This window comes from Hydra viridissima, unplaced genomic scaffold (genome assembly GCF_058129835.1).
Source record: "Hydra viridissima isolate aposymbiotic clone 2 unplaced genomic scaffold, HvirCarnegie_v1 scaffold_3, whole genome shotgun sequence".
NCBI classification, from domain to species: domain Eukaryota; kingdom Metazoa; phylum Cnidaria; class Hydrozoa; order Anthoathecata; family Hydridae; genus Hydra; species Hydra viridissima.
In genome coordinates this window covers 17794416-17818135 of record NW_028324302.1, presented here as the reverse complement: position 1 = coordinate 17818135, position 23720 = coordinate 17794416, and the positions used below count along the sequence as shown (strand labels likewise).

Genomic DNA, 23720 nt, shown 5'->3' with positions numbered 1-23720 from the left:
CAATGCTCCTAAACTTATGAGAAAACGCTTTGGTGGTTTAATTTATAATGTCATTAGAAATAATTTCTCTGTTAATCGTACTTTATAAAACAATTAGTTGCTTAAAGAAGAGATATTTTTTGTTACAAGAATATACACAGTTTTCAAACACGGATAAATACATACTTATCACAGCACCCCTCAAAGTTTTGTCATAATTGGTTAAAGAAGTTTATCCGGACGTGACTAGAAACAATCCTTTATATTCATCAATTAAATCACTGCTCATTTTATTTTATTCTGTTATCCTACTTGAATTTCAAAATTCATTAAATTTATAAAAAAAGCTTATTAGTGAAATACTTTTTGAAAACGGGAGCTTTGTCAGAATTACGAATTAGATAAAATATTCAGAATTTCGAAATTTTTGTTAAAATAAAGATTGTTCAGGATTAAAAATTGGCTGAAAAATCCAGAGTTCCCAAAAAATACTTCATTAGAATGTTTGTAACAATTACGAATCGCCAAAACAGGCTTCATTTAGAATAAAGTTTCATCTATTACAAGGACAAAGAGAGCAGAAGTGTAACCAGGTTTTCTTATCAAGTTCATCTTGTTGTCCGTTAAAAATGGTAAACAATGATTGTGACAGAGAGGTGATGAGGCAAAAAAAATTAGGTTCATTAGTAAGTCTCAAGCATTTTTCCAAAAAAAAGATGCTGAGACGGTGTAAATTATGATTTTTTTAAATTTATTAGGTATAAGATTTTTTTACCGCGCTTATATATGCTTATGTTTATAAATGCTTACATTTAAATAGTCAGATTTTGTTGAATTTGTTTTGGTGCTTTATAGTGTGTGGCCCAAAAATACAAGTTAGGGAAAGGAGGAGGTGGCGAAGAGGAAGGTCCACTTATAGGCTGGCATGTTGCTTGGTACACAGGTAGTAGAAAACTATGCATAATTATGAAATAAACGAACAAAAATAAATAAATAAATCTAACACTAGGGAGATTAAATATATACATTTTGAAAAGTCAACTATGCATTTCAAAAAGTCAACTATGTCAACACTGCTATTTTAAATTACTTAATTTTTTTCCATCAGCAGTAGGTCTTTGTTTTCCTAATATGATGATGTAATGTTATATCTAAACGCAAATTAACTTAAAAAAATCATTTTAAAATCATTTTAGATTTGTTTCGTTTTATATATCAAAAATTTTGCTCGTTGCAATGCAACGGTCTCCAATTGTTGAATACTTTTGTTCCGTTAAAAGTGTCAAACTATCAGAATCATAACAATGTGTTTATTGATCAACTTTTTATTTACGCATAATTTTTACTTCCGTGTTTTTTTTACTCCCCAGTAAAATCCTCATATTAAATTTTTACTTCAAATATGGGATTTTTTACTCCCCATGTAAAAATCTATTTTGCAGCAAAATGTTTTTTTTCAAAAATGTTGTATTTTGTCAATGAATTTCAAACGTTTTAAAGATAATTTCTTTAAAAGTAATAAAGAAGCGATTCCATTTATGAAAAACAAGAGTTGAAAAATCCGGGCAAAGTAACATTTTGCAGAACGGCCAATATTTTCCATCTCTATAATTCTGCCTCGATAATTTCTGCCTCAATAATTCTGCTAAAAAAACTATATTTAACTAGTCTGAATTCAAGAAAGACTTGAAAAAATATTTTCCAGACTTTAAGTCCGCAAGAAGCGGACTTGAAATCTCAAATCAGATTTCAAATCTGAATAAGCGGAAACAAACCGGAACGCTAGAAACAAACTTAAAAACGAGAGTTTTTGAAAGTTCAAGTCACTTTTTAAAGTCTGGTATAGACTAATTTTAAAGCCAAACTTGAAAAAATAAACAAACCGCCATTATCATTTTGTAAATGATTACTAGAGATAAAACAATATAGTTACGGTTTTCAAATTTGTATATTTTTTGTTCAACTTTAAAAGCCGTTAATTTGACGACGTTTCTTAAATTAAACAAAGTTGAAATCTTCGAAACGTCGAAAAAAAGTTTAACGGATTTCAAATTCGTTTAACTTAAGAAACGTCAAACTATATAAATAAATGTAAGGGTCTTAGGATATCTTTTTTATATTCTGTACTTCTAGTGTATACTTCAAGTTTTTATCATCTAGAAATTAGAAATTAGAAGGGCAGAGATTATTACCATATACCAAACTTGTTATCACTTAACTTCACTTTAAAGTCTTTGAACCTAAACATAGGTAGCTTCTCATTGATTGTAACTTTTTCCAAATCTGAGGGAGTAGGAGTCTAGGAGAATAGAAGGGAAGAGTATAATAGTACTAGTAGAGTCACATACTTGTTCACTTAAAAATATAGCTCATGGAACTTGAAATAAAAGTCATTGAAATTGAACTAAAAGTCATTGAGCTTAAAACCTGCCCGAAGTCACATGATGTTCGTTTGTTTACTTTAAGTACGCATTCGTTTCGTTTACTCAAACTATTTCGAAAACAGTTATATCATGGACGTATAAAAGATGGACGTGCAACTCATTGTTTTACATCAAAGAGGCCGCAGAAATCAGCGAGCCATGCGAGTTCCTGAAAAACTCTAAATTTTCACCCGTAAACAAAAAAAAACTACTAAAATGGCTGCCCACAGTTTTAAAACAGAAACTCTGATCATGTGGTCGTAGTTTAAACTTTTATAGCATTTCTTTAACAAGAATGTTTAGGATAAAGTAACTACTTTACGCATTGACAAATTACTAAACAAATTACACCAAGGTAAAGAAAATTAGTTGTCGGCACGAGCAGATTTTATCATTTTTTCAAGAGGAACATTTGTAAATTTTTTAAATTTTTTTCGTGCAATCAAAGCCAGTCAATGATAAAATAGACCTGTATGGTTAATTTTAAATGACTAAAAAAAGTACTGCTAAATATAAAAAAGCATAAAGAAAATTTTTTGTCAAGATCTGGTTTCATTCAACTCCTTGGACCTTCATTCACCATTCACCAGCTTTAATTTTGTGTATTTTTTTAGCATTTTTTTCGATATGTCACCATTTTTTGCCTCGGTTACTCTATAAGTTCCATAACATATACTCCACTATTCATTATTTTTTTATAAGTGTATTTTCTAATTAGCTTTTTTATAATTCATTTGATAAAGCAAAATCTTTTAAAAAGTTATTCAAATTATCTTGCAAAATGCGGTCAGGTATTTCATGTTTCCGTTTTTCATATTTCATATATCATTTCATTTGTCATTAAAAGCACATAATAAACCATTTATTTTTGTCAAATAAAAATTAGTTTGTATATAGCTGGTAAATCTTATGTTAATATTAAATACTTAGTTATTCTTGCGGTTTGCCATATATTGGCTTTGCTAAATTCTTTATAACTGTGACAAATTTTTTTCTTTATTGTATTTACATTCATTTTATGCATAAGTTATTTTACCCTTAACTGTATATATTTCTGTTGTTAAACAGAAAAATAGAAAATTCTATAATATTCATAAACTGGAAGTCTACAGCAATATAGTAGATGGAGTAGTTCCCTGGATATGAAACCATTGTGCTTTAGGTAGCTGCAAAACTAGTTGATGTTTTGTATTATTTATTATATCTCAAACGTTATCCTTAAAAATGTATAACGATATATTTCGAAACTCAAAATATATCGTTATACATTTTTAACGATAATCAAATCGATATTTATTGCTAATAACGATACGATACAAAAATGAAATTACTAATATCGAAACCCAAACGAAATTTTATCGAAATTATATCGAAACATATCGGATCTTATCAAATCATATCGAAACACATAATCGTAACAAATATCAGTTAGTTTTGATCTTTCGATAACGATACGCAGATACTTAAAAATTCCTAACGGCTTTCAAATTCGCTTCCGAAAATATAACCATGGACGTGTAAGAGATGGACGTGCAACGATATTGTTTTTTTTTTTGCGAACCATGCTCGTTGCGCATTGTTACAAATCTTTTGTTTCAAACAATAGAGATTAAATTATATTAAAGTCTGTCGGATTCGTCGAAGATTTTTCGTCTTGTCTAACCAGTCACATCAACATCCTTTTAGTTACTCAAGATAACAGCAACAGAATCAAGTTTTAAGCTTAATTTTATATAGCTAGATATTCTTAATATGTTAAGAAATAACGCTGATGATAATATAGAACTTGAGATCATTTACTTAACTACTTTAGCACATGTATAACTGTTTTCCACCTTGCCGAGTCTGAGTGTTTGGAAGTGCTACAATTTCCACTTGGTATAGGCTGTGGTAATGCTGGTGAATCTGTCTTGTGTTTGTTCAAAGTCTGAGTCTTCAGAGGCAAGCTCATCAAAAATGTCTAGAATTGTTGATTTTTCCTTATCTTTTCTTTCTAATTGTTTATATAAATTCAAGTGAACTCTTTTTAAATGGTTCCTTAAAGGACTTGTGGTGCTTTCATTGATCAAGTATGTTTTGCCACAGGTCTTACATTTTGCCTTACTCTCCTCCACATTGTTAATGAATTTCCAAATATTAGATAGCTTAGGCATCTGAAAAGAAAAAAAAATAAATTAAATAACATAAAAATGAAATAAATCAGATTATTTTTTGGATTAAGTTTGAATGATCGGATCGGATTAACATTTCGGATTATTTAACGAACTTAAAATCCGCAAAAACGGATCAGATTAATACGGATTATTTTTCGGATTAAAAATCCGAAAACACGGATCGAATTACATTTCCGGTTTACGGACTTTTTAATTGAAATATTTGCCTTAATATTTCCCTAAGATTTGCCTTAAAAAAACGTGATGATGCATGGAAAACAGTTTCCAAAAAAGAACGAATTATTTAAAAGTTACTTGAAATTTTTCCTTAATATTTGTCTTAATAAAAATTTACATTTTAGAGGCATGCATAAAGTTTTCAATAAAAGAACTAATTATTTAAAGGTTATTTGCCTTAAATGTTGAACTGAAAGTAACATTTTTTCAAACTAGTTTCTCTATTTCTACTTTTATTTCTATTTCTATTTATATTTAAATAGAAGAAATATAACAATCTAAATTTTATCGGACCAATCAACTAATTATAGCAATCTGCGAATTAATTCGCAAAGGAATTCGATCTGCAAAAAAAAAAAAAAAAAAAAAAAGAAATCCGCAAAAATTCGGTTCGAAAAATTCTTAACTTTTTAATCAAAATAATAATTAGAGTGCGCCAAGTTCCCGTATTTACGGGAACTACGGGAGCGGGATCCTGTTCCTGCTTTTGGTATTTAAAATACGGGAACGGGATCCTGTTCCCGTAATAAATAAAATACGGGAACAGGAAATTCCCGTTCCTGTTCCCGTACGTCATTCGATGTTACGGGGTTTTCCCGTAATTATTATATTATAATATATAATATATATATATTTATATATTATGATATAATATATATATATTATATATATATTATATATATATAATATATATATTTATATATTATATATATACATATTTATCTATTTATATATTATAATATATATATTTATATATTATAATATAATATAAGAAATACGGGAAAAGCCGTATTTTTACAAGTTTCCCGCATTTTACCAAGTTTCCCGCTTTTTTACGGGATTCCCGCTATTTTATGATTTGCGCGCATATATTCCCGTTTATTTTAAGATTTTAAGATTTGTTATAAATTTGGTACTAATACTAGGAACAAACTACTATAACTATAAGGTAAATATATATAAATATTATAATAATTTAAAATTATAATTAGGTTTAAGACCTAATTATAATTTTTTTAAGTAGTTTACTGTCTTCGTTTCTTTGCTAACTTTCTTCTTTTCTTTGCTAACTTTCTTCTTTTCCTTACTAACTTTCTTCTTTTCTTTACTAACTTTCTTCTTTTCTTTACTAACTTTCTTCGTTTCTTTACTAACTTTCTTCTTTTCTTTACTAATTTCTTCGTTTCTTTACTAATTTCTTCTTTTCTTTACTAACTTTCTTCTTTTCTTTACTAACTTCTTCTTTTCTTTACTAACTTTCTTCGTTTCTTTACTAACTTTCGTCTTTTCTTTACTAACTTCTTCTTTTCTTTACTAACTTTCTTCTTTTCTTTACTAACTTTCTTCGTTTCTTTACTAACTTTCTTCTTTTCTTTACTAATTTCTTCGTTTCTTTACTAATTTCTTCTTTTCTTTACTAACTTCTTCTTTTCTTTACTAATTTCTTCTTTTCTTTACTAATTTCTTCTTTTCTTTACTAACTTTCGTCTTTTCTTTACTAACTTTCTTCTTTTCTTTATTAACTTTTTTCTTTTCTTTACTAACTTCTTCTTTTCTTTACTAACTTTCTTCTTTTCTTTACTAACTTTCTTCGTTTCTTTACTAATTTTTTCTTTTCTTTACTAACTTCTTCTTTTCTTTACTAACTTTCGTCTTTTCTTTACTAACTTTCGTCTTTTCTTTACTAACTTTCTTCTTTTCTTTATTAACTTTTTTCTTTTCTTTACTAACTTCTTTATTTCTTTACTAACTTCTTCTTTTCTTTACTAACTTTCGTCTTTTCTTTACTAACTTTCGTCTTTTCTTTATTAACTTTTTTCTTTTCTTTACTAACTTCTTCTTTTCTTTACTAACTTTCTTCTTTTCTTTACTAACTTTCTTCGTTTCTTTACTAATTTTTTCTTTTCTTTACTAACTTCTTCTTTTCTTTACTAACTTTCGTCTTTTCTTTACTAACTTTCGTCTTTTCTTTACTAACTTTCTTCTTTTCTTTATTAACTTTTTTCTTTTCTTTACTAACTTCTTTATTTCTTTACTAACTTCTTCTTTTCTTTACTAACTTTCGTCTTTTCTTTATTAACTTTTTTCTTTTCTTTACTAACTTCTTCTTTTCTTTACTAACTTTCGTCTTTTCTTTACTAACTTTCGTCTTTTCTTTACTAACTTTCTTCTTTTCTTTATTAACTTTTTTCTTTTCTTTACTAACTTTCGTCTTTTCTTTACTAACTTTCGTCTTTTCTTTACTAACTTTCTTCTTTTCTTTATTAACTTTTTTCTTTTCTTTACTAACTTCTTTATTTCTTTACTAACTTCTTCTTTTCTTTACTAACTTCTTCTTTTCTTTACTAACTTTCGTCTTTTCTTTATTAACTTTTTTCTTTTCTTTACTAACTTCTTCTTTTCTTTACTAACTTTCGTCTTTTCTTTACTAACTTTCGTCTTTTCTTTACTAACTTTCGTCTTTTCTTTACTAACTTCTTCTTTTCTTTACTAACTTTCTTCTTTTCTTTACTAACTTTCTTCGTTTCTTTACTAACTTTCTTCTTTTCTTTACTAATTTCTTCGTTTCTTTACTAATTTCTTCTTCTCTTTACTAACTTCTTCTTTTCTTTACTAATTTCTTCTTTTCTTTACTAATTTCTTCTTTTCTTTACTAACTTTCGTCTTTTCTTTACTAACTTTCTTCTTTTCTTTATTAACTTTTTTCTTTTCTTTACTAACTTCTTCTTTTCTTTACTAACTTTCTTCTTTTCTTTACTAACTTTCTTCGTTTCTTTACTAATTTTTTCTTTTCTTTACTAACTTCTTCTTTTCTTTACTAACTTTCGTCTTTTCTTTACTAACTTTCGTCTTTTCTTTACTAACTTTCTTCTTTTCTTTATTAACTTTTTTCTTTTCTTTACTAACTTCTTTATTTCTTTACTAACTTCTTCTTTTCTTTACTAACTTTCGTCTTTTCTTTATTAACTTTTTTCTTTTCTTTACTAACTTCTTCTTTTCTTTACTAACTTTCGTCTTTTCTTTACTAACTTTCGTCTTTTCTTTACTAACTTTCTTCTTTTCTTTATTAACTTTTTTCTTTTCTTTTCTAATTTCTTCTTTTCTTTGCTAACTTGCGTCTTTTCTTTACTAACTTTCTTCATATCTTTGGTATCTTTCTTGTTAATTACCTTATTTTCCTTTGAATATAAGTTATTAGTTAGAATTAACCTTTTTTCCTTTTTTTTTTTTAGGTACATAGCTTTTATTAAAACTCCCCTGTGTGTCTTCTATGTTGTAAAAATCTTCTATGTTGTTAAGTTAATAAATTTAAAAAATAAAAAAAAAAAAAATAAAAAAGAATCCAAAAAAAAACAAACACCTAAACCAAAATAAACCACAAAAAAAAAAAAAAAATTATATAACCAGGAAAAAAAAAGAAAAAAAAAAAGCAGGAAAAAAAACCAGGAAATATTAGACGTTCCAGGTGAAAAACGGGAACAGGAACGGGATTTTCCCGTTCCCGCTTTTTAAAATACGGGAACGGGAATTCCCGTTCCCGTTTTTTTCCAAGTCCGGGAAATGAATCCCGTTCCCGGAAATTCCCGCTTTCGTTTCCCGGAAAACGGGAATTGTCACAGCCTAATAATAATAATTTTTAAATCAAAAATAATATAATAATGGCTCACCGTATGCAGATGTAGGTGAAGAATAGTAAACTAGTTGATTTATTGAACAATATGTTGTTGGTTAAGATTTCCAAATAACACTGATTGAAAATAAAAAAAAAGAAATCCACTATTTCTATATCGTACCATAATAAAAATGTAATTTTTTTGGACCGTACCATTTAATGGTGACATGAAAGCAACGCGATTGATATAATTCGTGAAGCGAATTAAAGTTGAATTGATTCGTAAATATATTTCGGATTAATAATCCGAACATCAATGAAAATCCACAAAACAAAAATTCGCTAGTAGTTTGTAAATTCATTTTCGGATTATGATTTGTAAAATATTAAACGATCGGACAGTTATAATCCGCAAAGTAAGTCGAATTGATTATTTGCGGATTTTACGAACCAAATCGCTGGTGCCTATTTTAAATCATACCTTCAAATTTGAAGTTAAAAAAATTAAACTCAATGCCATTTAAGTTTTTGAGTTTTCTTTTTTTAAGCATTGAGTTTTCTTTTCTTTTCTTTTTTTTTAATCACAAATTATGTGAGCAAAGAAAGTTAAACTGTTCAAAAAATTGAAAATCTATTTTAATTGAAAGTGGACCCTCTTAACAGATTATTCTGATTAATAATCATATTTCTTGATGATGAATTATTTTAACCGGGAAAAAATTTTTTTAATCATTTTAATTAAAGTATTCCTTTAATGCACCATTTTAATAGGGATGCTTAATTTTCAATTAATCATTTAACTATTAATTTTTTTCAGTTAAAAAGATTACATGGGTCCGTTTTCCGACTTTATTTTGAAATACGACTAAAGCTTGAAGTTCTCTTCTTTCATTCTTCCCTAAAAACTGGTTATTCTCCTTTAAACACGTTTGACGTGTTTTTCTTTCTCGTGGGTTTGATCACTTTAAGAATTTGACGTTTTAGACAAAGCTCTCAAACTCCGACGCCGTTCTTCCAAAAACAGCCAATTACTGATAAAGAAATACAGGTAAACATTAACATTTATATTTAATAAAAAATGAAATATAACTTTATATCATTATATTACATGCATAAATAATTTTTCGTAAATATGTTCCATTTAAAACTTCAATATTAAAATTTTTTTTTTTTGGGATATTATAGTGGTCACTTTTTCCGGATTTCGCTCAAAGGGTTAAATCGTATTTTATGTACGTAAACTAAAACAGTGAAAAGCGCAACTTTGCGTATTTAATGGAAAGCGCTTAATTATGCAATAATTAAGCAACAATTCTAAAGACCTAAAATATGTTTTTAAATCACGTTCTTTGAGTACTTCTACAATAAAAGTTCTTCATTATCATTTTCTTAAATTTTAACCTTTTTTTTTTTTTCTTTTTTTTTTAAATTTATTCAAACTAGGTAAGTTAATATGACTAGTTTAAGAAACTCATTATAAAATTAAAGCCTTGTTTGCGACCGAACTTTTATCTGATAAAAGACGAGGTATTGTAGTGTTTTAAGTCCTCCAGCAACTGCCTTGCAAACTGCTCACTCCTCTCCAGGGAAAACCCAGAAGAACGTCGACCCTGAGTTTGCCTTCCTTTTGAAGAGCGGGCGAGAAAAAAAAAGAAAGGCATAAGTTTAATACAAGCACACCGGTTTAGGCCAGCCTCATTTGACCTTACGAATTAGGTCTGATAAAAGACGATCTAATGTGGTAAGATTGTATATTAAAAAGATAATGAACCTAACTCATTATCTGGAACAATAATACGAGATGCTTGAGGTCTTGGCATTTTACAGTTTTTTAAATAAAAGACACTTATTTCCATTTTACAAATATTTTCAATTTAAAACTTTTCTTTAAAATAAAATTTAAAATTTTGTGAAGTTTTAATTATGCAAGCTCTTTTGTTTAAAAATAATCCGAAAACAAAAGAACTTTTTAATTACTTTTTATTACGTAATCAAAAAGTTGCGCTTTTTACTGTTTTAGTTTACGTACATAAAATACGATTCAACCCGCTCAAAGACCTATTTTTTAAAAACAACACAAATTTATTTTAATCTGAACAAAATAGTTAACTAGCACAAATTTATTTAAAATTTAAGATAAAAAAAAAAAAAAAATTAATTTGATAGTATGCGAACTTTCTAATTGAATTTGTTCTCTAAATGGTATTTATGGTTCCTTTAAAAGTGAAATTATTTCTGGCGAAAGTTCTTTTTTATTTTTTTGTTTGTACATTTTTTTATTTTTATTTTATCTTGACTAGAAGCTTTAAGAATCTTTGGATCACTCATTTTCTAGGATGATTTTGGCGAATGTCACATAGAAATATATAGTTTTCTTTACTTTAGGTTCTTCATTTAATCTTCATACTGAAACATCATTTTTACAGTTTTTTTCAAGAGATTTTTCATTCAGTAAAACATTTATTGGTAACATTTTTGCGCACTAACTTTTTGATTGTCAGCTGCAGCGCCATTTACTTTCCAAAGTATTTCCAAAATAATTTTCAATTTACATTTTTTGATTAAAGTGCAAATTTTGTGCAAGATTTTAAATCTAACTTTTAAAATTTAAGCAATTTTTTATCTCTAAACAAAATATGATGATTTGATTTGATTGTTTTCATAAAGTAAATTTTTATTTTATTTTTAATATTTCATCTTATATTCATAGCCTCAAACAAAGTAAACAGGTCCCATTTTAATATACGGTTTTAAATGGACATGAATTTAATGCTGTTTTTGATATTTTGTTAAACTTTTTTTGACAAATGTTGACAATTTAGTTGAATTATTTTTTCAAGTATCAAAGATGTTTGAATTTAATTTAGTTCTTAACATCCAGCAGTCATGCCATTTTTGCCAAATTTGTACGTGCCATTGTTGCCAAAATAATTGGTATTTAAAAAACATTTTTTGCATCGTCCTGGAAATTGTTGAAACATTTTCAGATTTTCTATGTTTGCTATAATAATTTAAAAATTTATTTCATTTTGGTTTTCCCAAGGTAATTTTATAATCTATCAAAGTAGCACAGAAATGTTGTAATTTAGATTTCATTTCTGTTGTTATTATTTTAAACAACATAATTAGAGATATATGAAGGATTTTTTTATTCTGTGATTTTTTTTTTTTAAAGCAACTTTATAACGCTATTAAAAAGGAGGGAAAATAAGTAACCAATTTCTAGATGTCCTATAACCAAATTTCAACCAATAAAGCTAGTTTCTTATCAAATGTTAAGGAATTTTATATCAAATGGTATGGAAATACGAAAAAGTCAGTTTACAAATATTAAGTAAACTGGTATACATCTTCAATCCATGTTTATTAATGCAAAAAGAAAAAAGAAAAAAAAACTGGCCAAAACAATGCTTAACTATATGTAAATTTAAAGTTCATTATGGAGTATTTTAAAATAGTTTTGTCTTTCACACAGTGTATTCTACTGTAGCCATCTGTACAATATTAGTAATGTCTTAATTCCATGAACTGGCCAATGATAAGGTGAGAAAGAAAATTTGTTTGTGTGATTATCAAATATGCTTAAACAAATACGCTTAAATGAAATTTAAAAAAATAAATCAAATATACTTTTAAATCTTTTTTTCAAAAAAAAAGTATTAAAAGTCTGTTTGTGGACATTTATCTACTTCTTCTACATAGTTATAAATCATTTTTGGAAAGTCTGCCATTATTAGTGCTAATTGTGGGCACACTTTTAGAAGTAGAGGGTGGGATGAAATCATTTTAATTTCTTTTTTTTTTTAAAAATTGATTTTATTAATAATTTTTTTTATTTTATAATGGGATATAGTTTTTTTTTAAAAAACAATATAGAAAACGACAATTTTTCTTATTAACATATATTAAAAAATAAATGTTTACATTACTATTTTATAAAAACAAAACAATAATTATTTTTTAAAATTGGCTTAAATAATTTCTTCAACTTCTTTATCGCCATCTGATTCAATTCATTTCACTTTTTTAATTTTCTTGGTTTCCAGGTTTTTTGTTTTGTCTTTTTATTGTCTTTACTTCTTTCACTTCCCCTTGTGTTTCTTTAACAAAGTTATTTTTAATACCGTCGTTTTCAAAAGTTTGTTTTATTTCATTTTTACTTGCTTTACCATTGTAAATGTATTCAAGACCATCTTGCTCAGTATAAAAAAAATGGAACTGGTTGGTTTTGTACACAATTTTGTTGTGATTGGAAAATGTCTTTTTTCTTTTTGTTTCGCCCAGAAACCGTTTTGCGATTTTACAATTTTTTTAATTTCATTACTGAAGGCTTCTTGTATAGAGTAGTTTTCAATATTTTTTATGTAAAACATTTCTTCTTTTGTTACAAAGCTCTTGTAACCATTTACTGTGATTTTGTCTCTGGATTGTCCAGGTTTGTTTTCCCAATCATATCTAATGAATATGTGCCCCTTAATTTGTTCAAAAACCAGTGACTGATCTTTTCCAACTAATCTGTATGAGAATATGGTATTATAGTTGTCCAGTTTTTCTTTTTTATATATGTACCATGTTTGATCTGTGATATCATAATATGCCATTGGTTCTATTGTAGGTTCTATTGTTCTATTGTAGGTTCCCCAGTATTTTCCTTTTTTTTTTTAAATCAAATAAAATAATGTGCAGACTAGCAATTCTTTAAACCATAATCCTTTGGCTGACTTAAATAGGGAAGTGGATTCAGAGACTATTTTTTATTTTGCTGTTTTGATTGCGGTAATGCGAGATGAGAGAGTTATTTGAAAAATGAAATAACGTTTTATATTGACTCTAAATGTTTATTTTATTTTATAATAAAATTTTTTGAGATATTAACATTTGTAAAAAAATATTTGTTTAATTAAAAACAAACAATGTATATGACAATGTTACTTTCTTTTTCTTTCAGCATTTTTTTGTATTTGGTAGTTTGATGTGGGAATATTTACAAAGAGCAAAACAATGTGAGTGATTAAGTTATGTAACGTATATCTCATGTAACATTTTTCATGTTGTGAGATAAATCTTATGTAATATATTTTGTAACACACCTTCACACGCTTTTAAAAGTTTTGTATAAAAAGTGCAAAAAGTTTATGCGAAAACATCGAACATCTCACAGGAGTTGTATAACACTTGAATTGGTTTTTAAGTAAAGGGGAAATGATTACATAATTTATGGTTGAGTAAAAAAAATAAAATAATTATGGAAAAAATGTCTTTAAGTGATGAACAGTCATTTATCATCTATGGACAAAAACAAATATTTTATTGACTGGAAATGCAGGTTGTGGTAAAACATTTGTTATTAATGAAATATTGAGTATGTTTAAAGATGGTATTTTTTTAAATTATAAGTGTTTTAATCCTATAAACAGTTTATAGTATTAAAATATTTATTAATAAAAATTTACAGTGCTAATATTTTATACAATTTTAAATTACAAAATTCGATTATAGTTAATGAGTCTTGTTGTTCTACGCATTTATGAGCCATTTTATTTCGTTACTAATATCTTTTTTTACTTGTCAACAACCTCGACGACGTTACAAAAAAATTGTTCGCTATATATAGCATTTAAACATACAACTTGTGACTCTTGTCAACAATTAATAATCGTTATAAAAACCGTTATAATATTAAAATTATGCAACGTGTGAATCTTGTCAATAATTAGCAAAGCTAATTATTGGCACATTATTGACACATTAAAATCACAACATCTCCCCCAGCTCACTAAGAGCTCATACATAATCTTGATACTTTCGGTTAGGAAACACTCTTCTCCCATATCGAGTGAATCGAACAGGGTGTGTCTCTATCTCACAATTTGTTGGATAGTTTTGACCAGTGTGGTCCGCACTATTGTCAGCTTCACCATCGTCCAGGGGGTTTGTTTGGGAACTTGGATCTTCGATTATAATGCGTTCTAAGTTAGTTTTGGGAGGTTTAACCAGCGTCAGGTCGTAATCGTCATCAGTTGTTATGTCTCCTTTCTCGTCCCCACAACGATGCTGCAGATGAGAAAAGTGTCGTGGCAACGTATGTCCATTAACTTTAACTTCAGCTGTCAAACCATTACGCAGTGCCACGATACTTCCTTTTAACCATTGCCGTGTACACGGCGTCATATGCTTGGGCTTCACCCACACTTTGTCGCCAACTTTCCATCCTTGAAACTTAGTTAGGGGTTTTTGTGTTGATTCAACTTTATCGATTCCAGGAATTCGGACGCGTTTGTATTGTTGGCATATGATTTCAAAAGGTGTGCCGTGTTTTGATGGAACGTTGTTGATTAAGAATACAGACATGGGTATACCACATTTTGCTCTCGCGTTTGTTCTTTTTACCGTTCGATGAACTCTTTCAACAATTCCATTTCCAGATGGTTTTTCAACAGCTCGATAAATAAGTCTTATTCCCCACTTCGACGCCATAGCTTGCATAGTCTGAGATCTAAACGACTTACAATTATCTAGGAGAACTTCGGAAGGAGGTCCAAGCAATGACCACATTGTTTCTAACGATTGAACAACCATTGCTGCACTTTCATCGCTTAATGGTGACCATAACGTGTATCTGCTTGGGCCACAATCGATACAGGTGAGATATAGCAATGAATCAACGTGAGCAATATCGCAGGCTACTCTTTCCCACACTTTACTGACAGCAAGATTTCCTTTATCCCATGAAACCACGTGAGGATCAATTGAATTGCATTCATCACATTCAGCGACAACTTGTCTCACTGTTTCTCTGTTAACGTGGATACCAGCACGCGAGCATAACTTCATACTCTTGGAAACTCCCATGTGTGCTATTGAATGAACTTTTTTAACCTGCTGATCATCGTGTTTATAAATGATATTACATTCTTGTGTTGCAACTCTGTGTTTTTACCATTTTGCTGGCACTCGTGTGAGTTCATCTGCGACATTTTTTGTTGTTGGTATCCATGTAACATTTACATTTATGGCATAATCTTCGACCAATTTTCCAAATATCTGAAGCCTTCGTCGGATTAGCATTTCACATTGTCCAGCACATTTTACAGGTTTGTCACGAGTCAATTCGGAATTCAACCAGCTGAATACACTATGAGAATCAGTTTTGATAGAGACATCACTTGGATTCCATTTCAATGCCATATTGAGACCTTCAATACATGCATCCAATTCAGCTACGTTGATATGCATTGCATCAGACTTTGATCGGAGCCATGTCGCATCTTCTATTTTTTTGTCACCTTGCATTATCACAACTCCTTTTGCCAGCGAACTTGCATCACACCATACATTAAGGGATGCATTTGGTTTGACATTCCATACGCCTTTGGCTGGATCGCATTTGATGACTTTCTCCACGACCTCCTTTATCATTTCATTAACGTGCTTATCCGTAATAGTTTCATCCCAACCTGCCTCGTTAGTACATCTTTTTATAAAGCTGCATGCGAGTCTCAACCATCCAGCAACTGGTAGATTAGCAACCAGATTACCACACAATGAGAATATCTCTCTCTTGGTGAGCACATTTTTTATAATGGGAATCTTGCGACCTCTCTTCCAAAACAATTCCTTTGTAGACGGATTGACTGTTACTTCCAATCCTAATGCACGAACTGGGTTTTTGCCAAAATATTCAGGTGTTTTTGCGTGAAAACCCCATTTCTTCAAATGTGCCACCAGCATTCTTCCGTTTCCATTGGTTGCCAAAGTGTCATCAATGTATCCTCTTGTTGATTTTGCGAGTGCAGAATTTTGTTGCAGCACATATCGTAATATTGAGCTCATCATCACAGGTGCTAGGTTCAGACCGAAGCCCAAACGTGTAAGCGCATACCGTTGATTTTTGTAAATGACAGTTTGGTAAGGCCAATGTCGGGTATGCACATGAATTTGTAAGTATGCTCTTTTTAGATCCACCACAGAATCGTTGCTATTTGTACTCATGAGTCTCCAATCTCTCATTGCATCGTTGATAACATCCGCATCCCTTGTAGAGGCTTTTACATAGGCGTTGAGTTCGCGATAATCAAGCACCGGTCTTATCTTCTTTTTGTTATCTTGCATGACGCACATCAATGGTAGTAATCCTTTAGCTTTGCCCATACTTTTTTCGTCATATTTGACAAGTATACCTTCTTTGATCCATTCGTTAATTTCGTTGTCGAACGCTTCACGATGTTGATTAGATACGTAATACTGACTTGTTCTGTTCTTCATTTTAGGTTCGTTCTCCCACTCCCAACTAACAATCCATTTTTTGCCATCAAAATAAGCTTTGCTTGTTCCAATTTTAACAGTCGCAACGCGGGGTGTCGATGAAAACTTGATTAGAGAATTACAGAATTTTAATTTCCAAGTGCCAATTTTCAGCTCATCACACGACTTTAGATCCATGCCCATAATCATGTCGTATTTGTTTATTACTTCATCCACGCATAACACCAATGCATTAAGCAGGCACCCATTCGTTGGGTGGTGTATTTTAGCAACAACCTCCTCACATCGAATCATTCCGCCCATTGTTGCAACATCCACTACACGAATCACTTTGTAGTTAGATGGCAGTAGCTTCTTGGTGATGATTGATTGCGAGCAACCAGTATCTACAAGCGCTGTAGCTTTTCTTCCGTTTATCACCAAGTCGATAGTAGGTAGTACTGTTTCGGGACAAATTCTTGTAGAAATACCTAATGCGAACTCGTCCCTTTTAAGTTTTCCTGGTTTTGTTGACGTTTGTAACAGTCCTTCGCAGCATGTTTATGCGAGCATTTCTTGCATAAAGAGGTACATTCACGTGCAAAGTGATTTAATGATTCGCAATTGAAACATCGCATTTCTTTCTTTCTCCGAATATGACTTGTCATTACTGTCCCAGTTGTTCGGTAACTTGCATTTACCTCTTCATTCACAGATAAACATGCCGCATCCAATCTGGTTTGTACAATTACGGATGCAGTCTTGACGCAATCGTCAAAGCTCAACGCATCCTCTCCCCGAAGAATGGCACGCAGAACAGCACCATCATTAACCCCAATGATGAATTGATCACGAAGTCGACCGTCTCTCTCTGAAGGCAAGAACTTGCATTCTTGAGCTGCTCGAATCAATCGATGCGCAAACGTCTGTATCGATTCTTCATTGCCACGATAAGTTTTCCCAAATTCATACCGTGAGATTAACGATGATTTTCTTATCTCCAACGTTTCAAGTTTCACCACCAACTCTTCGTACGAAACGTCCTCTGGCAGTTCAGGTGCTGTTAATTCTTCCATGGTATTGTAGATTTTCGACGGCAGAGCAGCAAGCAAATATGCTACGTGTCGATCTGCAGTAATGTTGTTTATCACGAAGAAAGAAGTCATCTGCCGAATAAATCGCTTTGGCTGCCCATCTTCATATTGCGGAGATAATAGACACGCCCGGTTAGCTTGTTGTTCTACGCATTTAAGAGCCATTTTATTTCCTTTCTAATATCTTTTTTTACTTGTCAACAACCTCGACGACGTTACAAAAAAATTGTTCGCTATATATAGCATTTAAACATACAACTTGTGACTCTTGTCAACAATTAATAATCGTTATAAAAACCGTTATAATATTAAAATTATGCAACGTGTGAATCTTGTCAATAATTAGCAAAGCTAATTATTGGCACATTATTGACACATTAAAATCACAACAAGTCTATTGTTAACATTATATTAAATTAAGTCTATTGGAAGTTTAACTTTCTTATCAATGCATTTTTCCTGACAGCTTTTTAAATGTAACTTCACTTATTAAAGGTCGTTTTCATCAAAATGTATTAAAATAGGATCTTCATTCCTGAAATCAGGATCATTTTCTCTATCATGAAAAACTCTATAATTATTTTCTAAATGCCACTAAACACCTTCTCCACATAGCATAAAATCAATTATTGTATTATTTTATGATGAATGGCAGCTGAAGTTTTTGTCTGTTCTGATTGATCTATGTGTATGTATGTATGTATGTATGTATGTATGTATGTATGTATGTATGTATGTATGTATGTATGTATGTATGTATGTATGTATGTATGTATGTATGTATGTATGTATGTATGTATGTATGTATGTATGTATGTATGTATAGTGTTAAAATGATTAATATTATTAGAGACTAAACTTGTTTTAATTAGATTGTAGTTTATCTCTTTTAGGAACTTTAGCTATGGAGGGATTCGAATGATGCTGTTACCAAGTATTGATTAACATTTTCAAGAAATGCTCAAACAATTTTGCTTGATTTTGCTGAAGATTTGTTTGGTTCTCCCTTTTTTGTATGTAGGGACCATTGCTCTTTTAGAGAACTATCCTTATCCCTTTTTAATTATCACTTTGCTGAAATTTAGACAATTCAAAAAATTTCCAGAACATCTTTTTTTCTGGAATAACTTTAACTAGTCTGAAAAACCACTGTTTTAACACCTACTTTTCTAAAGAGTTTCTGATTATTCAATGCTGTATCCCCTGAAAATATATTTTCTGTGCCAATAATTATCATATAGGGTTCAAGTGATTTGTGATATTGTTTTCCTTCACCTTCCTTTAACTTGACTGGCAATTATCTTTGCCAGATATTCTTGTTCATGTGCTAGAAAATATTTTGTTTTCTGTCCCTGTATTTATATAGTTATTTTTTGCTTACCCTTGTTAGTACAGAGAATGTTGACAATACTCCTTATACCAATCTCACATTTTTCACGAGAAAAGCCTGACACAGGTAATTCATTTGAATTTATCTCTACTTCTATAATTTCTCTATTACTAGTAAATCCTATTAAGCTGTTTAACAGACTAGTTAATGCTTTTGTTTAAATCATTTCCAAATAATATTTTAAATGTAACATCAAAAGTAAAAAAAAATGCTGGTAAATGTAAAGATTTATTTTTGTCAAAAATAAAAGGTTTTTTTATAGTATTATATTAAATATATTATTAAGCTTTTTGTAAATATGTATTATTTAAGAGCTTCAATAATAGGCTTTTTTGGTGTTCTTGGCCGCTGGCTAATGCATATCTTCTCTTGATTTTCGAAGTGTTTTAGTAATTGTAACCACTAAACCAGCTCAAAAATCAGTTTCAAATATACTATTATTTTCATTTAGTGATACTCCAATATCAGTGTTAAAATGCTTTCTTAAGTTTAAGTCATTTTTAAGTTATTTTATTAGTTTGCCAAATTTAAATCTTTTGTGAAGTATCTTGGTTTTCATTGTGAAACAAATATAAATTACAAAGTATATAAAGTACATGCACCAACTTGTTAGGATTTGGTCATAGTATATGTTTTAGTGGTCAGGTATTTAATTTCCATATGGGCTGGTGAGAATCAGAATGGTGTAAGTCAAAAAAAAAAGTTTTAGTTTTTAGTTCAATTTTTTTTATTACAATGCTTTAATATTTATGATTACAATCATTCTGTTAAATTTGAGCTTGGTGTAAGTCATTAGTTGCTAATGACTTACACCATAAGTTACTAATGACTTAACCGAGCTCAAATTTAACATAATGATGCATTGTAATCATAAAAATATCGTCTTAACTGGAACTTTTTTTTTGACTTCCACCATTCTGATTCTCACCAGCTTCTTCTCTTTTTTTTTGACTTCTTCTGATTCTCACCAGCTTCTTCTTCTTTTTTTTTTTGACTTCTTCTGATTCTCACTAGCTTCTTCTTTTTTTTGACTTCTTCTGATTCTCACCAGCTCATATCTTGAAATTGTGTCTTCAACATTCTCTGTATGTGTAACCATATTTATTAAGTCTGTTGGAAGTTTAACTTTCTTATCAATGCATTTTTCCCAACGGCTTTTTAAATGTAACTTCACTGATTAAAGGTTGTTTTCATTAAAATGCATTGAATCAGGACGTTCATTCCTGAAATCAGGATCATTTTCTCCATCATAAAAAACTATATAATTATTTTCTAAATGCCACCAAACACTTCCACATAACATAAAATCAATTATTTGCTCAAGATGAGCTTGTATTATTTTATGATGAATGGCAGTTGAAATTTTTGTCTGTTCTGATTGATCTATGTATTTATATATATATATATATATATATATATATATATATATATATATATATATATATATATATATATATATATATATATATATATATATATATATATATTATCTTAAAATGATTGATATTATTACCTGTTGCTTTGCTAAACTTTGTTATTTTAGAGACTGAACTTGTTTTCATTAGATTGTAGTGAATCTCTTTTAGAAACTTTTTCTCTGCATGGATTTAGATGGTACCGTTGTTAAGTATTGATTCATGTTTTTAAGAAAAAAAGTGCTTTGCTTGATTTTGCTAAAGATTTGTTCTCCTTCTGTATTGTGAAAAAAAGCAGTGAATAGGAAAAGACATGCATGGAAAGACTTATTTACCTGTTAAGTAAATAAATGATAAGTAGGTGTAGAAACAAAGACAATAGAGAACTATTAAAGCTCAGAAAAAAGTCAAAAAATGATTTTTAGGAAATCAGTTTTAGAGAAAATTTGATGATGATGATGATGATGATGATGATGATGATGATGATGATGATGATGATGATGATGATGATGATGATGATGATGATGATGATGATGATGATGATGATGATGATGATGATGATGATGATGATGATGATGATTGATGATTGATGATTGATGATTGATGATGATGTTTATCATCATATGAATATTTTTATGTGTGAAATGCAATGTTAAGGTTAAAACTTAATCTATTGAGTTTTGCATTTCACATTTTTTTGAACTTAGCTTTTCTCAAGGCACTTTTTTCAGGTTTTAACCCTAGCTACTCAATGCCTACGCCATTTTCTTTTATAAATGATTTGTTTGTTCCCTTTCTACATTTCACATAACATTTTCAAGATTTATATTTGTGTTTAGGTTTATGTAAGGGGTAACGTATTTTAATTTAATTACTTGTTAATTTATGAAAAAAGTATATGAAATTTATAAAACGAAGTTTTTAAGAATATGTACTAATTATTTGTGATTTACAATAAGTTATATAATTACGAAAATTTTATTTAATTGGTTTTATACAAATTATTTTAAATGTTTACGAACCAGCAACGACAATCAAATATTAAAATCAATTCTAACGTGTAAATATTCCTCACAAACGATAAAGACCTCCTACCTTCCAACTTTGAGAATCAAGGGACGACTTTTTTCGGTAAAGAAAGCAATGTGAGAGGGGAGAATTAAGTTGAAAAAACAGCGATTAGAAAAGGACTTACACATAGACTTATTAACTCGTCATGTAAATAAACGATAAACGAATAAACGATAAACGAATAAACGATAAACGAATAAACGATAAAAAGGAGATTAAGGGTAATCAAGAAAAAAAATAACGTTTAGAAAAAAAAAAGTACACGCAGAGATTCGTCTGTTAAATAAATGCTAAGTAGGTATAGCAACAAAAACAAACAATAGAGAATATTAAAAGCTCAAAAAATAAAGTTAAAGTTGTTTTGGAAAATCAGTTCTAGAGAGATAGATATTTTTTACAATGCCCGGAGACTGAGTTTCTGTGGTTGAAGAGCTTTTGGATAAATAAGAAGTTTTAAAGGTGAACAAAAAAGAAAAAGAAATGTTTGATAAACAAAGTAACAAAGAATTAAGAAGAAATTAGGAGACGTATTGATTAAAGAAAAATAAGCGGAAGTTTGGCCGTTTTTAATAAAGAAGAAGAGATTTGTTTTAAAGAAGAATAAAGGTGATAAAAACACATACAACATTGAAGAATCAAACTCTTTAGAAAAGTAGACGTTAAAAGCGGTTATTCAGACTAATGAATTTATTCCAGAAAATAAGATGCTCTGGAAATTTTTTGAATTGTCTAAATTTCAGCAAAGTAATCATTATAAAGGAATGAATAAGGATATTTCTTTAAAAGAGCAATAAGTCTGTTTGAATTATTTGTAATTTTACTAACGTAATGAAAAGTGTCAACCACCATTAGTAGATTATATTGAGAATTATTGTATAATAGAATTTACAACACAAACTTGACCCTTTAATAATTAGTCCTTGCTCTTTCCTAACTAAACAGTCCCTAGAGCAACTCCAATCTCTGCATTCCTTCTACTTAACCCATCTATCACACTTCACCCCTCAAACAATAACCGGCCTCACAATATGCAGGAACTTCAGGAAGATATAGTTTAGTGGCAGTATATGGCATAGATTATATTCTTGCTAATCTTATGGAGATTCACATCAAAAACTGATTGGCAGAGAAAGGGATATTGAAATCCGAGATTTTGAGGTGCTCCCAATTACATATATTAACTGGATGTCTAACTTCACAAAAATTCCATAAGAAAATGTGAAGCAAGTTTTTAATGCCGGTAGCCGTTTTATTTTAAACTGACAAGTCATTTTTGTTTTGATTTATCATTGCGTCATTTCAGGCTGGCAAAAAATTTGCTTCACTGCGGAAACACGAGTTAGATATCTAGTTAATATATATCATTGGGTGCTCCTTAATAAGAAAAAGTGCTCATTATTTCAAATACAGCTTTCTGTGCAAATTTGCATCGTACTGGTTAGCCAAGGAATATAGAATTTATATATTATTTCCAGCTATATTCATAAGACTAAAAAACTGTATAAGGCCAATTAATCATTAAGTCTATATATACACATACCTTTTGACTCATAAAATATATCAAAACTGGCAAATATGAGTACTTTTGAGCATTTGTTATGAGCATTTCAAGTTGATTGTACTTTTACAGGTTATTGTTTAGTGAATCATTTGAATGTTCTCGTTTAATTAACTAGTTTAACTCAGTACTTATCCTTCAATTACGTCATAATGATTAAATGAAAGGATTGAATGTACAGTTGCATTAGAACGAATAAACTAATTTTTACATATACACAAAAGTATACATTGGTTAAATCAACTTACAAGTTGTATAAAGTAGTCAACTTACAAGTTGTATAAAGTGTAGTACTCCTAAATTTAATTTTTTTTAAATTGCAAAACATAAAACAAATACTTAAGAGTAATAAAAATAGAATTATTACTTCTGAACCTTTTTCAATCTTCTGCATCTCCATCATCTTTTACCTGGATCTTTTACCAATCCGGACTTTTCGAATTCAATATTTTTCGGATCTGAAGAATGTCTTTTTTTCTTTATATACTTAGCTTTGCCTATAGTTATCTTATTGTTAATTCAACAAATTAGTTGTATGTTTAT

At 29.4% G+C, this 23720-nt stretch overlaps 1 long non-coding RNA gene across 4 annotated transcripts; it reads left to right on the top strand.

Moving 5' to 3' along the window:
* Positions 1-5632: 5632 nt before the first annotated feature.
* LOC149891253 (uncharacterized) lies at positions 5633-20534 on the top strand. 4 transcript variants are annotated; one of them, XR_016450843.1, is made up of 5 exons: positions 5633-5741; positions 9223-9620; positions 10462-11448; positions 13354-13408; positions 18637-20534. It is a non-coding gene; the product is annotated as an uncharacterized LOC149891253 (long non-coding RNA). The 4 variants fall into 4 exon arrangements; XR_016450840.1 differs by lacking the exon at positions 10462-11448 and having other exon boundaries at positions 9223-9453; XR_016450842.1 differs by lacking the exon at positions 10462-11448 and having other exon boundaries at positions 9223-9453; positions 13354-13731.
* The last annotated feature ends 3186 nt before the right edge of the window (positions 20535-23720 follow it).